Source organism: Myxine glutinosa, chromosome 13 (assembly GCF_964187855.1).
Source record: "Myxine glutinosa chromosome 13, kmMyxGlut1.1, whole genome shotgun sequence".
Classification (NCBI taxonomy): domain Eukaryota; kingdom Metazoa; phylum Chordata; class Myxini; order Myxiniformes; family Myxinidae; genus Myxine; species Myxine glutinosa.
The window spans coordinates 32,686,333-32,700,170 of record NC_136273.1 but is presented as its reverse complement, the minus strand read 5'-3'; the positions used below and the strand labels follow the sequence as shown (position 1 = coordinate 32,700,170).

Here is a 13,838-nt window from a genome sequence, read left to right as displayed (position 1 = left end):
ACCGAATGCCTTCTAGATTATTCATGAGATTACAGAAGTTGGTCATGAAATTCTAGAAATGCAAACGCAAAACATTTACAGTGTATATTTACAAAACAAAACAACTTTTGCTTTATGTGCATTTCAATGTACCTTTTTGCTCTAGAAGAGAGATGCACCAAACAAGGTTGAAAAAACAGGAAGCACAAATGGAGGGCTGGCGGAGGGGAGTTGGGTTAGGAAGCACATTTACCACTACCAGTAGGTTGCCATTCATGTCCCAGGAAAGGCTGTTCACACGAAACATGCAAACCACACGTTCAAGTTATTTGCATTGCAGAAGCTGCTGCCAAGACAGCAACTACACTAACAAGCAGCATAACCTGGCGTAGATAAACCTCAAACAACCCCAGACCACTTGTTACCCACAGTCCAGATTGAAATTTTGAATTTATCAAGGGTGCCTGCCATAACTCGCCGACTCTTCACAGAGGACACCATGAGATCTTCAACATGCACCAACTAATACTGGCAGACGGGACGGGATGCCCAGTTCAACATCCATCCGAGGGTCCGCACACCCACCGATGCCTCGCCTTGCTTGTGAAACACCAGTATGAGAGTTTATAGCTGGGTTGGGATTCAAACCCAGGTTAGACCGCTCAGGGGTGAGTGTGGATACCTCGAGACCATCCGATCAACCCAGCGCTACCTAGAGTACATGGAACACAAATTACCCCCTGTTGTGTTTAAGTTGTCTTGCAATCAAATAAATCAAAATAACATGCAAATATCATATTAGGTTTTGATTAGTCCATACTCTATAGTGACATGTTTATGGAATGATCAAGGTGTTATTCTTGAGGACTATGTGCTCAGAGGTACGTCACAAGACCATCCTACTATATCTTCCACAACTATAAATGTAAATCAGTCTGTCTGTCTGTGTGTGTGTGTTACCTATACACTCCTGAACCTCTGAATTGATTTGGACCAAATTTGTCACAGAGGTAAAAGGTTGTACTGGCCAGGTTTTAGTGGGGTTAGTGGCTAATTTGGCCGCTGGGAACACCCCGGGAAAAATGATGGGGTATACTGTTACAGAGTCCTCTGCAATCTCCTGGTCTCGGTAACCTCCGAACCCCGAGAGGAACCCCGGCAGAAAGATATAGATGTTATTCCGTGTCGAAATCAATCACTAATGAAACCATCTCTGAAACCCTCAAAGGAATGAATGATCGTTTTAAGGCCATTTTTCCCCGCTAGGGCGGGGGTTAGCCTTGCGGGCCCCATGACAATCATGGTTCCCTGTTTGAGGCAATGTTTTTATGGCCGGATGCCCTTCCTGACGCCTCAAAGGATTGTTTCCTCAAAGGAAACAATCCAAATCAATAAGGAAACCACACCCTTGGTTGTCAATGCACAAATAGTATATTAAAAGCACACAAAAAGAACCATACAACAATGGTGGCCATCAACCCTACAATCAATATCTTAAGATGGTAACACCAAACTCACGGCACTCCCAGGAAATGGAACCGAGCCCTCCTCAATGTCTCTATAACCCTCCAAGGCGAAGTTGATGCGCTCCGGCGATCGTTGGAACAATGTCCGATCAAGAGCAATCGAGGCGTAGACGGTCGAAGCGACACAGAAGTCACATGGTCCAACACCCAGCAAACTTGTGGTAGAAAGGGAACTCCCAAAGACGCAATCCAGACGTGCACCTGCACCGTTCAATCAGCGAACCGCAGTGCAATCTTCAGACGCCGCTTTATTGCACAGCTGTCCCCGGCAAACCACCAGAGGATAAGCCCAACCGACGCGACAAAAACCTTTTCCGATGAAGGTAGAGCGCGGGGTGAAATGGCGGACGGCGCTCACTCGAGCCAGAGCTTCTAGACAAGGATTCTCCGGAATCTCAATGCCGATACCCATCTACACAGGCTCTACAATACTCCGGCGATATCACCTATCGCTCGAACTTCCTTTCAAGGACTCAAAGTCCACTCACGACGTTCGCTCAACCACGCTCCGTACAGAGCTTCAAAGCACGTCTTTTACTGTCCTCACGTCTTCTTCTTCTTCGCTCTTTTTCTCTTCCGGGTCACGATCCGATTTCCTGTCTCATTGTTACCATGAGCGCTTTTAACCTTTTGACCACAATAACCATTTCCCTTAAACAACAATACCCATAATACTTAGAACCCACAATAATAATAATAACAGCAATAATAATAATAAGTGCCGAATCCGTAACAATACTTCCTCACTGCTGCAGTTGGTTTGAATAGCGCCACCTTTGGCGAAGTTGAGCACTACACGATGGAATAAACGGTCAACTGCCTGACTCATCTTCTGTGGTTATTCTGCCACCACTATAGCTAGCTTTCCTCGTCACTGAGGACGTCACTGAAGTGATTGGCAAAAAAAAGATTGGCAGTGTTGATTGGCAAATTTGATGGGCAATTTGATTGGCAAATTTGATTGGAAAAAAAATTGGATGGGCAAAATTGATAGTGAGAGATGCCCGATGTAGAGGGATGGTAAATCCACCATCCCTCCCATCCCCGGGCACATGAGCAATAGTTATGGGGTTATGGCGGTGAAAACCAAGCCAGGGAGGGTTTGGATAATTGTATAGGGAAATAGCTGACCATAGGTAATTGTAGAGTTAAGTAGCGATATGTACCTGTAGTGGGGACGTAGAATAGGTTAGATGGATGTTAATGACGTGGGATGTGCAATAGTATAAGGGAAGACGGGAAGCACTAAGTTAGAGGGAAAACCAGGTAGATCAGATGATGCAGTGTGTTTGTGGTGTGGTTTATTGAATGAGGCATTGCGTATGGAAGTTCTTGCTGGTGAGCATATTGAAATGAGGAATTGAGAGGCAATGCTCGTGAATGGTGCAGTGTGTGTGAAGGAGGTGATTGAGCAGCGTATGGTGAAAAGTGCGATTGTGAGTTGTATTGAGCAAATGGTCCTGGAGGGAAGACGGGTGCACGTGCCACCAGGTGTACAGGTGACACCAGGTGTGTGGGCACAGGTGTGCAAGCAAAGCACAGGTGAATGGAGAATGGTTGAACGGAATAGATGGTATGGAGTATGGATGGAATGGAGTATGGAATGGATGGTGTGGAGTGAGTAGTGTGGAATATGTGGAGTGGAGTGGTTGGTGCGAAAGGAGTGGATGGGGAAGATGGACCCCTTTCACGAATACCCAGGGAGGGTAGTTTAAGAGTAGGTAGAGGGTATAGGTAAATTGTGGTTGGATATTGGCATCTGTGGTGCGTGTGGTAGAATGGTGTTTGGATGGGTGCGTTAGTGAAGTGGAAATGGCAGGGGCATGTGGCCTGTTAGTGAGTGTAATTGAATGGGCACTCCGCCACTGTTAGGATGTCGGCCAGGTGAGGCCGCAGGTGGGCTCTGGGAGCCAGTAGAGTTGTTCAGGGGGCCCGAGGACGGACCCGGGTAGCCCAGTGCCAGAGAGGGCACCGAGTGGGGAGAGCGCCAGAGGGCCTTCCCCAGGTAGATAGGTTAGGGTAAGGAGCAGGTAAGCTCGGAGGCAACTACAGTGGCGGAGGTGTGCAGGCGAGTAGACCTGCTGGTGAGCCACACGACCCAGCCCGGAAATTGTGCGAAGGAACAGGGAGTTGAATCGGGGGAGTGAGACCCCAAATTGATGAGCACCACAGTTTGGTCAATTGGAGTTCGGTTCTTAGAACCACATAGTGTAAGATGGCCAATGGTTTGGCAGGGAAAGACCCCGGGTAGAGTAAAAGTGTTAAAGTCATTTAGAAGATAGTTAGGATTAGTTAGGATGGAAATCCCTTCGCACCATCTGCAGCCACTCACCTGAGGTGATGATATGACTCCACACCATGGTTGTTTTGTTTTTTTGTTGCAAATGTTTTGGGGATGTGAGACGCATCATGACGTGGGGGTGATATTGTGCTTGTTTGTTCCATCTCTTCCTCCTTATGAGGGATTGATGATGAATTGATTGATGGCAAATTTGGTTAGAGGGATTGATAACGAATTCGGTATTAGGGGAGATATGGGGAAGACGAGACAGTAGAGACGGAATTTGTAAATGTGTAGAGTTTTGTGAATAAGGGGTAAGGGCAAGGGTAGAGTAGGTGACAGGGGGGGGGGGGGTGACGTACGATAGGGACGAGCTTTCTCCGCTCGCTCCCATGCGCATCTCACCTCTGCATTACCTTGTATTGATGTGTACCCTTGTGACCTTGCTCCGATGCTTGCTGTGTCCTTTCCTTCCCCACTCACGGCTTGTTGTTCTTTTGGGTCCGGGGGGGGGGGGGGGGGAGTGTGCAGGTAGCCGCACTTGTGTGCCCGAGCCGCCGCTGCACAGCCTGCCTGGATCGATACACCACCTTATGGACCGCACGACTTGCGGCCTAGCACCACCATATGGACCACACGCTTCTGTGGCCAAGCACCACACCCTTATGGACCCCATGTGTTGGGGCCTGGCCCCTCTGCTGGGACCAGCCATGATGGCCAGAGAAGAGTTGGCTTGCGGACCACGGTGAGGTGGCCCCTTTTGCCCTACAGGTGGACCACCCATAGTTGGCCCCTGTGGGCCCTAAATAAAAATGGACGCATTGTGTGCCTTTTTATTACTTACAAATAGGCAGCAAGCCACAAGAAGGGACAACACCAGGAAGAAACATCGGCCAGCAGAGCAGGGGGAGCAGAAACCAGAAGAACCGGTCAACAGTTTGTTTGCTTTTTTTTTTTTGAAATGTGTGCAATGAGCACTGGATGGTGCTTTGGTGTTTTTCTGGTGCTTATTGGTGCTGATGGTGCTTTGGTGCTTTGTGATGCTCTTGTGCTCGAGGGTGCACTGCAATATCAATTGTGCATCCCCGGGCACTTGAGTATGGTGTATCGGTGCACTGCAGTGCATGCTCTTCCTCTTTTTCAGATCTTTTCTTTTTGTCTCCCAAAATGACAGGTCCTGGGTTTGCCGTGTAAATACAAAATAGTGTTTTGTAAATAATGCTCCCCACCGGCTTTATGTATAGTTTAAAGACCATTCCGCAGTTCGGTTATCCTGTGGGTGTGAGTCTGTTAGGTAGGATGCAACGCAGCAGGGGGACAGCAGCGAAAAGTGGGTTTTCAACACTATCACAAGTGCGAAAAGTGGTTTTTCCACACTAATACAAGTGCAAAAGTGGTTTCCTGCACCAACACAAGTGCGAAAAGTGGTTTTTCAACACTAACACAAGTGCGAAAAGTGGTTTTTCAACACTATCACAAGTGCAAAAAGTGTTTTTTCCACACTAATACAAGTACTAATACACTTAATTGTTTTAAAACCGTCGCACTCAGGGTAAGGTTAATAGTAGAGGGCTACTACACCTGAGTGTCACATTAAGTAAAGTTAGTTCAGGTCGAGACAACCCTAGAGGAAAAACGGGTGCTGCGTTACGGTTTTTAGAACCTTCACTAGTAAATTTTAGTAAATGCACCCCTTATAAATGTCCCCTGTAAATATCCCCATCAAATTGGCTTGTTAAAGATCGCACCCTAGTTAGTCCATGAACAACACGAAGCGAACCATAGGACCTCTTCGTAGTTATTTCATTATTATCTGTTTCAGTTAAGGATCTGTTCCCAGTCGTTGAATCTGCGTTGCATTAATGAAATAAGAGTAGGCTCCAAAGTTCCCTTCAAAAGCGGTGCGAGTGGTTTTCTATCTCGCCACAAGACGCCATTGCCCATGTGCTTCATCTCGGGGAAGAAGGGGGCGGAGCCGCCAGATCACGGGCGTGGCACGCCGACGCACCACCCGGGGCGGAGTCAGCGAGCCCCTACCGACCAACCAAGGCTGGTGAGGTACCATCGCGGGCGTGGCTCCATGAAGCGCACATTGATTTGCAACACGCGCATTATAAGTGCGGGCGCGAAGCCTTTTTACAGAGAAGGTACGAGTTGGGTGAGAAGGTGCAACCTGAATAAGAGAGTCGGTGAGGAAGGCAAAGAGAGACGTGATCAAGAGTCGGTGAGAAGGCACGAGAGAGAGACGTGATCCGGCAGATGAGGGAGGTACCAGGGGAGTATACCGCTGGATCGTGAGGCAGAAGAGTGGGTCCGTGATGGCGACCACAATAATAATTTTTAAAAACCACCTTTAGAGGCCATTTTTCCCCGCAAGCGGGGGTTGGCCTTTTTCGGGGACCGTGGTTGTTGTTGTTTTTCGGTCCCCTTTTTGAAGCAATGTTTTACGGCCGGATGCCCTTCCTGCCGCCAACCCTTTTTGTCGCCTTTTACGACAAGCAGGGAATTACCAGTGAACTGGTACTCAATTAGCCGACCTCGGAAGGATGACAGGCTGAGTCAACCCCCCTGGCGTTAATTCAGCGATCGACCGGGATTCGAACCCAGGATCCTAGGATCCTAAGCTGGCACCCTAGCCGCTAGCCCAACACCAACACAATACAATAGTCAATTGACATTGTCCGACCGTGTGTGTGAAAACGAATACGTGGAGCTGCCGCTGGCTGTTCGCCTCGAGCCCGTAGTGTGGACTGGAGCCACCTTCGACGCTGCACACCGGCCCGGACCGTCCTACCCTCTCACCTGCACGGACCCTTCTCCTTCGTCCAGCGATTCCTGCCTGCTATTCCCTTGTCGTGTAAGTCTGTTGTCTGTCCTGTTTGTTGTCCTGGGGAATAATATAAGATTGTTTTGAGGTTTGCCCTGTGTATCTGCTTCTTCCTCTTCCTGTACAGTCTCACCTTTCGTTTCTTCTTCATTTCTTGTAGATAGTCAATAAACCTGTGTTCTTCCTTTACCCTTTTTGGTTCTTTGGCTTCCTCTCATCCGATCGCTTTCGTCCCTTCTTCCCATTGAGTACCTGTGACACGATTTGCCCAACGCTCGGAATCGGGTTAGTCTTCTGTTAATGGCTCGAGCCGCGGATTGCTAAACCGCTCGGCAAATACCATCTTGTCCGTGGTTCGAGCGGTACTTGTCTCCCTGTTTTGCGGAGGGATTGGTAAAGGTATTCGGGAGAACACCTTGACCAATAACCCTCATCAATTCCACCCCGCAAAAGAGCGTTACAAGTACCAGGACCAGAGACGGCCAGCTTAACAGGCCAAGGGGATTAACCCCCCCTTGCTAAGGGGAGTGCCGTCTCTGAGATCCGTAACAATATATATATATATATATATATATATATATATATATAATATATATATATATATATATATATATATGTATATATATATACTGTATATATATATATTGTATATATATATATTGTATATATATATATATATATATATATATATATATATATATATATATATATATATATATATATATATATGTGGAGAGCTATTATTCCCCTCCCCCTTTGTATTTTGTTACTGCTTTACCAATTACCAAGTATAACCAATTATATGTTTTGTTTTGACTGATTGCTGTATTCTTTTAAGATACTTAGTCCTCTCTTGTGCATTGAGGATGTGTAATACCCTAATAAGGAGTTCTGTGCTTGTGAGCTCTTGCCCTGTGTTGGCATAATCTCTTGTTCCCCTTCCTGGCCTTGGTTGCAGCTGCTATCTCTCAGCCTCCTTCATAACTTTGCCAATATCCTGTGGGCTGACACATTTATGAGTGCCCACTCCCTTTGTACTTTCCCAACCAAGGTCTCTATACAGAAAGTTGTAAACATGTTGCCACATATGGGCTGACCATCTCCTTATCTGAGCTAACCCATGAGTGGCCTTGGATGAGCTTCCTCTAACTAACTGAACAACAGGATGGGGACTGTGGTGGGAGGACCAATGAGCCCATTCTGTCTCTGTATCTTGTGAGCTAAAACCACACCCGATATTCCTTATATAAAGCAAGTTTTAATCGAATTATTTCAGAGCATCTTGTTGTAGTGTTGGTCATTTCATGTGAACCTCCTGCGACATCTTGCTGTCCGCAAGCTTGTGTAAACGAGTTCTAATAAATATATCCGTTGCTCCTTTCTCTGAGTCTTCTGAGTCCCAAGTTCTAAGTCTCAAATCCAACATATATATATATATATATATATATATATATATATATATATATATATATATATATATATATATATATATATATATATATATATTGTTACAGATCGCGGTTTAGGATGTTAGTTACCGAGCGGTTTGGTATTTAACCGCGACCTAACAGGATCCCCGACTCACCCGATTCCACCCAAACGTTGGCCGGGTCGCACCACAGCTAGTCAAGAGGGAAAAGACAAAGGCGACGAATGCAAAGAGGAAAAAGGAATAAAACGAGAAGACGTACAGACGAGTAATGGGATTTATTATTTACACAAGCAAAACGGAGCAATCAAGGTTTATTTACAACACATAAGACGCAGGTGACACAGTGCAAATACTAGCTTATAGTTATACAGACTTAACTTATTCCCAGGACAGAACAAACAAAAACACTGACTCACGCGGGGAATGACAGGAGGTGGTCCGTTCAGCTGGCAAAGGCAGCCGGTTCGGCTCGTTCAGCCGTCGAGGTTCCGTTCCGACCTCGCGTCGTGGTTTAAAGCGAACACGACAACCGCTGGAACCAACGTGGTTGCGTCGACGCCACGACCCTCTCGCTCTCTCAGTAATGATGGGATTTCCTCTCAGGCAAGGCACGATCTCTCGCGTCAGGCAACCCTCTTGTGCTGTGCACTCATCACCTCTGTTGGTCTCAAGCCTTCTCTCTTCCCATCTCCTCATGCGCTCTTGCTCTGATGACCCAGCTCTTTGTTTCGTCCCTCCTTGTCTCAACTCAAAGTGCATCTCATCTTGGACACGCCCTGCCTTGGGTTATATAGGCCCCCGCCCCTCAACCTTTTCGAACCTCCCCGATCGCTCTTCCTCCGCCCTCTCTAGCCAAACCCCTGGCTCATGGTTGGTCGAGTGGGGCTGGCTCACTCCTCCCCTCTATGACGAGGTGGAGACACGCCTTTCTTCCCCGACTCGAGCCTCGTGGTCAATGGCGGTTATTGGAGGGGAGGTAATATGGGCAATCGAGGCTCGGCAATGACGAGAGGGGATGTAATATGAAATGGAGATTTTTGGGGATGGGAAGGAAAGGGGATCTATTCTCTTTCACTGGTGCAATGGAGTATTTCAATTAATGGAAGACACAGCCTTACGCTAATACACATAATAAGGATATAACTGTCAAAAAAAGATATATCGTGTCCTGCATGTATGTTTTATGGACTAACTACGGGAACGCCCTTTGACCTTTATACAACCACAAACGGAGGGAGGAGGGGTGATATTTTACAACAACCTTTTACAACAACATTTTACCACAACAATAAAATAAAAAAACATTCTCATATCCACAACAATATATATATATATATATATATATATATATATATATATATATATATATATATATATATATATATATATATATATGTTCACGTGAAAAAGAAAGTACACCCCATGTAAAGTTTAGACTTTTTCAACATATTTCAACATACAGCTATTTGATCTTCATTTCAACAATATTGATAGATAAAGGTGATATAATATAACAAATATCATGAAACATTTACATTTTGTAGTCCATTGTATAATTTAAATAAACATAAATGCAAATTTCGCATGTGAAAAAAGTAAGTACACCCCGACATTTATCACTACTTCAAATACCTAAAATTAGAATCAGGTGCACCAGCTCAGGTGCAAATGATTAGAACATCGTCAGAGAGGATCTTGGAGGAACCTGTCTTATTTAAACCTCAGACTAAGTTTGGTTTGCTCTTTGTTGTTGAAGAATGCAGCGTCACCATGCCTAGATCAAAAGAGCTTTCTGAGGCCTTCAGAAAGAAGGTTATAGATGCCTATGAGTCTGGGAAGGGATTTAAAAAGATCTCCAAACAATTTGAAATCAATCATTCGACTGTCCGGAAGATCATCTACAAGTGGAGAAGATTCCAAACAACTGCCAACTTGTTCAGGCCAGGCCACCCCAGCAAGTTCAGCCCGAGAGCAGACCGCAAGATGCTGAAAGAAGTCTCTAAGAACCCCAGAATGTCATCACGGGATCTACAGGTAGCTCTTGCCACTGTTGATGTCAAAGTGCACGAGTCTACCATTGGAAAGAGGCTGCACAAATTTGATCTACATGGGAGGTGTGCCAGGAGGAAACCTTTGCTGTCCAGAAAGAACATCAGGGTTCAAATGATCATCATCAAAGAAACTAAAGTTTGCTAATGAACACCTAGGCAAAGACCAGCACTTCTGGAACAATGTGCTCTGGACAGATGAGTCAAAGGTAGAGCTATTTGGCCACAGTACCAGAAGACATGTTTGTCGAAAACCAAAGACAGCATTTGACCACAAGAACCTGATACCAACTGTAAAGCATGGTGGTGGAAATATTATGGTTTGGGGCAGCTTTGCTGCATCAGGGCCTGGGCAGCTCACCATCGTAGAATCCATGATGAATTCTTCATTGTACCAGAGGGTGCTTGAGGATAATGTGAGGCCATCTGTCGGAAAGTTGAAGCTCAACCGAAGGTGGACCTTGCAACATGACAATGACCCTAAACATACCAGTAAATCTACCAAGGAATGGCTGAAAAGAAAGAAATGGAGGGTTCTGGAATGGCCAAGTCAAAGCCCGGATCTAAATCCCATCGAAATGTTTTGGGGGGATTTGAAACGAGCTGTGCATGCAGAAACCCCTCAAACATCGCACAGCTGAAAGAATTCTGCATGGAGGAGTGGGCAAAAATTTCTCCCATTCGATGTCAGAGACTGGTGGACAGTTATAAGAAACGCCTACTTGAGGTTGTTTCTGCCAAAGGGGGCAATACCACCTATTAGAGCCAAGGGTGTACTTACTTTTTCCACATGCGAAATTTGCATTTATGTTTATTTAAATTATACAATGGACTACAAAATGTAAATGTTTCATGATATTTGTCATATTATATCACCTTTATCTGTCAGTATTGTTGAAATGAAGATCAAATAGCTGTATGTTGATATATGTTGAAAAAGTCAAAACTTTACATGGGGTGTACTTACTTTTTCACGTGACTGTATATATATATATATATATATGTTGTTTTTTGAGTGCCCGAATGCGCCCCCTCCCCTCCCCCTAAATATAACAATCAACATCACAGTATGTACAAAGACATGTATGTGTCGTCCCTCTGCACCCACAAGACCTAGACTAATATTCACCTCCCCACCCTCAAAGGATAATTGCGGCGATTTTAAATATGTCCAAGACCGTCTAACAGGTGTACATACTACATACCCCGAGCACGTGTACCTGCAAAATTCGGTGCAGATCCGCCAAGGCATTTTCCATTCTATACTGAGGTTCATACGTACTACACACAACGAATTAGCGTATTTACCTTTGATCGACTGTGTATATACAGGAGCAGCGCACATCGATACCGAAAACGTCAACACCATTCGACAATCAATGGATAAAATACACTTACAAGCACGAACCTCTCGACTCACTTTCGAAACCGGGTCTTCCTTAACGTAGCTGCTGTCTGTAAGCACCGCCCACAAACGTCGTTGCTATCAGTAGGCACCGCCCACAAACGTCATTACTGTCAGCAAGCACCGCCCAAAAACGTCTCCTTCCTCCATGGAATTACCGCAGCTTCTTATTATTTAATAGTCAGGTTGTTTCGGAACGGTGGGGTGACGTCATATTTAATCCTTTCACCCGAGGTTTGCATCGCTTCCATCTGAAGAAGCTAATTTAAATATACTGTATCTGTATCCCTATTACTATTAGCATACGGTACATACCGTACTATTGGTGCTTCCCCCTCTCCTACAGTTCCTACTGTTCTTTTCCGTCCTGATCGGTTCTATGGGGTGCACTCACACTCACAAAGGGGAGTGTAATCGGACCTGTATATTAATGACCTGCCATCACTATGGTAACTGTTTACATGTTTGCCGATGACGCTGAAATCATTTGTCCAATTAGTGCCAAGAACAGTGCAAACCTCTTCTGGAAGACCTGCGAGGTGTTCAGTTACCAAGCAGCTTGCTATCGCTTGCCAAGCCAGCCGTTCCTTACCGAACGTTTCGAATGGAGTGATTGCTTGAGTGCTTAAGCCACTTGGCGAGCGATCTACAAGCTGATTGGTAATGGAACACACACCTGGATAAAGCAAAGGTTTGTTTGAATGTCTGGCGGTTACTATTTAATGGTAATAAATGAAAAATCCAGAACATTGGAAGAACATACAACGTGGATGAAGTTGAGATCAAAGAAGTCCAACATGAGATAAATTATAAAGACCTGGTGTGTTAATACAACCAGGCATGATGACGTAATGGTTTAGTGTCCTATCTGAGTCTGGGGGGTTGATGTCTCGTACTCCGACCGAGGTTGCTATATATAGCTGAAGCTTTTTTTTACTTATTAAAAAAGGTTAAGAAAAATCAAAAGAAAGGAGAAACAATAAATCAAGACCAAAGTTAAACCCAATCATTACACCAAAAACCAGAAATCAAAAACAAGAATCAACAAGAAAGAGCAATCAGAGATTGCAGACCCTTGCCAGGACGTGTGTGGTTTTGTCCTTTGGGTCCTGGGAGTCCCCTTTGGGTCTTTTGTGTCTCTTGGTATTTTGGGTATTTGGGGGTTTTTTTTAGGGTATTTTGGGTCTTTGGGTTCTTTGGGTCTTCAGGTTTCTCTGGGTCTTTGGGGTCTTTAAGGGTCTTCAGGATATTTTGGGTCTTTTAGGGTATTTGGGGTATTTTAGAACCTTTGGAGTCGTTTGGATGTTAAAGGTCTTTTTGGGTCTTTAAGATTATTTAAGGATCTTTGGGGTATTTTGGTTCCTCTGGGTGTTTTGGGATTTAGGGTCTTCAAGGGTATTTTGGGTCTTTCTGGTCTTCAGGGTATTTAAAGGTCTCAGGGATCCTCTGTGTCTTCAGTGTTTTTTTGGATCCTCTGGGTCTTAAAGGGTGATAAGGTTATAAAGGGTCTTAAAAGGTCTTAGAGTTTGAAAGGTCATTTGGGGTCCTACATGGTCTTTGGGTTATAAAGAGCCAGAAAGGTCTAAGCCTCTAAGGGGTCTCAAAGGCTCTTACGGTTCTGAAGGCTCCAAAGTGTTTTAGGTGTCTTGTGGGGTCTTGGGGAGTCTCAGGGGCCTAAAGGTTTTGAGGGTTTTCGGGTATTTGTGGGTTATCATGGTCTTTAGGGTATTTGTGGTCCTAATGGGTCTCATGGTTGTAAAGGTTTGAAAGTGTCTTCGGGGTTGTAAATGGAGGGTTCTAAAAGGTCTAATGCAATTAATATACATACTCAGGTTTTGTGCGGACAAGCAAACAAAAAAGAAATATGTTGTGCATAGCACGATACTTGCAAAATCTCTAAAATAAGTTTGCCTATGATGACCTCAAAAATAATTGGTGGTTGAATTAATTCAGTGACCTGGTATGCAAATCCTCTTAAAATTTCAAGTAAATCAGATGAAAATTGAGGATTTTAGAAATTGGGCCTATGTTGACCTTTTGGCCGATGTTGACCTCATAAATAGTCAGTGGTTGAATTAAATGACCATATATGCAAATTCTCTCAAAATTTCAAGTCAATCAGATAAAAATTGAGGATTTTAGAAATTGGGCCTATGTTGACCTTTTGGCCTATGATGACCTCAAAAACACTTGGTGGTTGAATTCAGTGTCCAGATATACAAACCCTCTTAAAATTTCAAGTCAATCGGATGAAAATTGAGGAATTTAGAAATTTGACAAAGTTGGTGACCTTTGTCCTATGTTTACCTATTGACCTTTTGACCCCAAAAACAATAGGCT

At 44.7% G+C, this 13,838-nt stretch overlaps 3 protein-coding genes across 4 annotated transcripts in view; 1 reads left to right on the top strand and 2 right to left on the bottom strand.

Annotated features, from left to right (window-relative positions):
- LOC137438803 (AMP deaminase 3) overlaps positions 1–11,566 on the bottom strand; it is a 64,078-nt gene extending 52,512 nt beyond the window's left edge. The window contains exon 1 of the mRNA XM_078767291.1: positions 11,492–11,566. The gene's annotated coding sequence lies outside the window, so the exon portion shown is untranslated. The remainder of the gene's footprint in view (positions 1–11,491) is intronic.
- LOC137438805 (tubulin beta-4 chain) overlaps positions 1–13,838 on the top strand; it is a 140,813-nt gene that overhangs the window by 62,743 nt on the left and 64,232 nt on the right. The window lies entirely within an intron of this gene.
- LOC144888650 (uncharacterized) overlaps positions 1–13,838 on the bottom strand; it is a 648,249-nt gene that overhangs the window by 590,519 nt on the left and 43,892 nt on the right. The gene's annotated exons all lie outside the window — the stretch shown is intronic.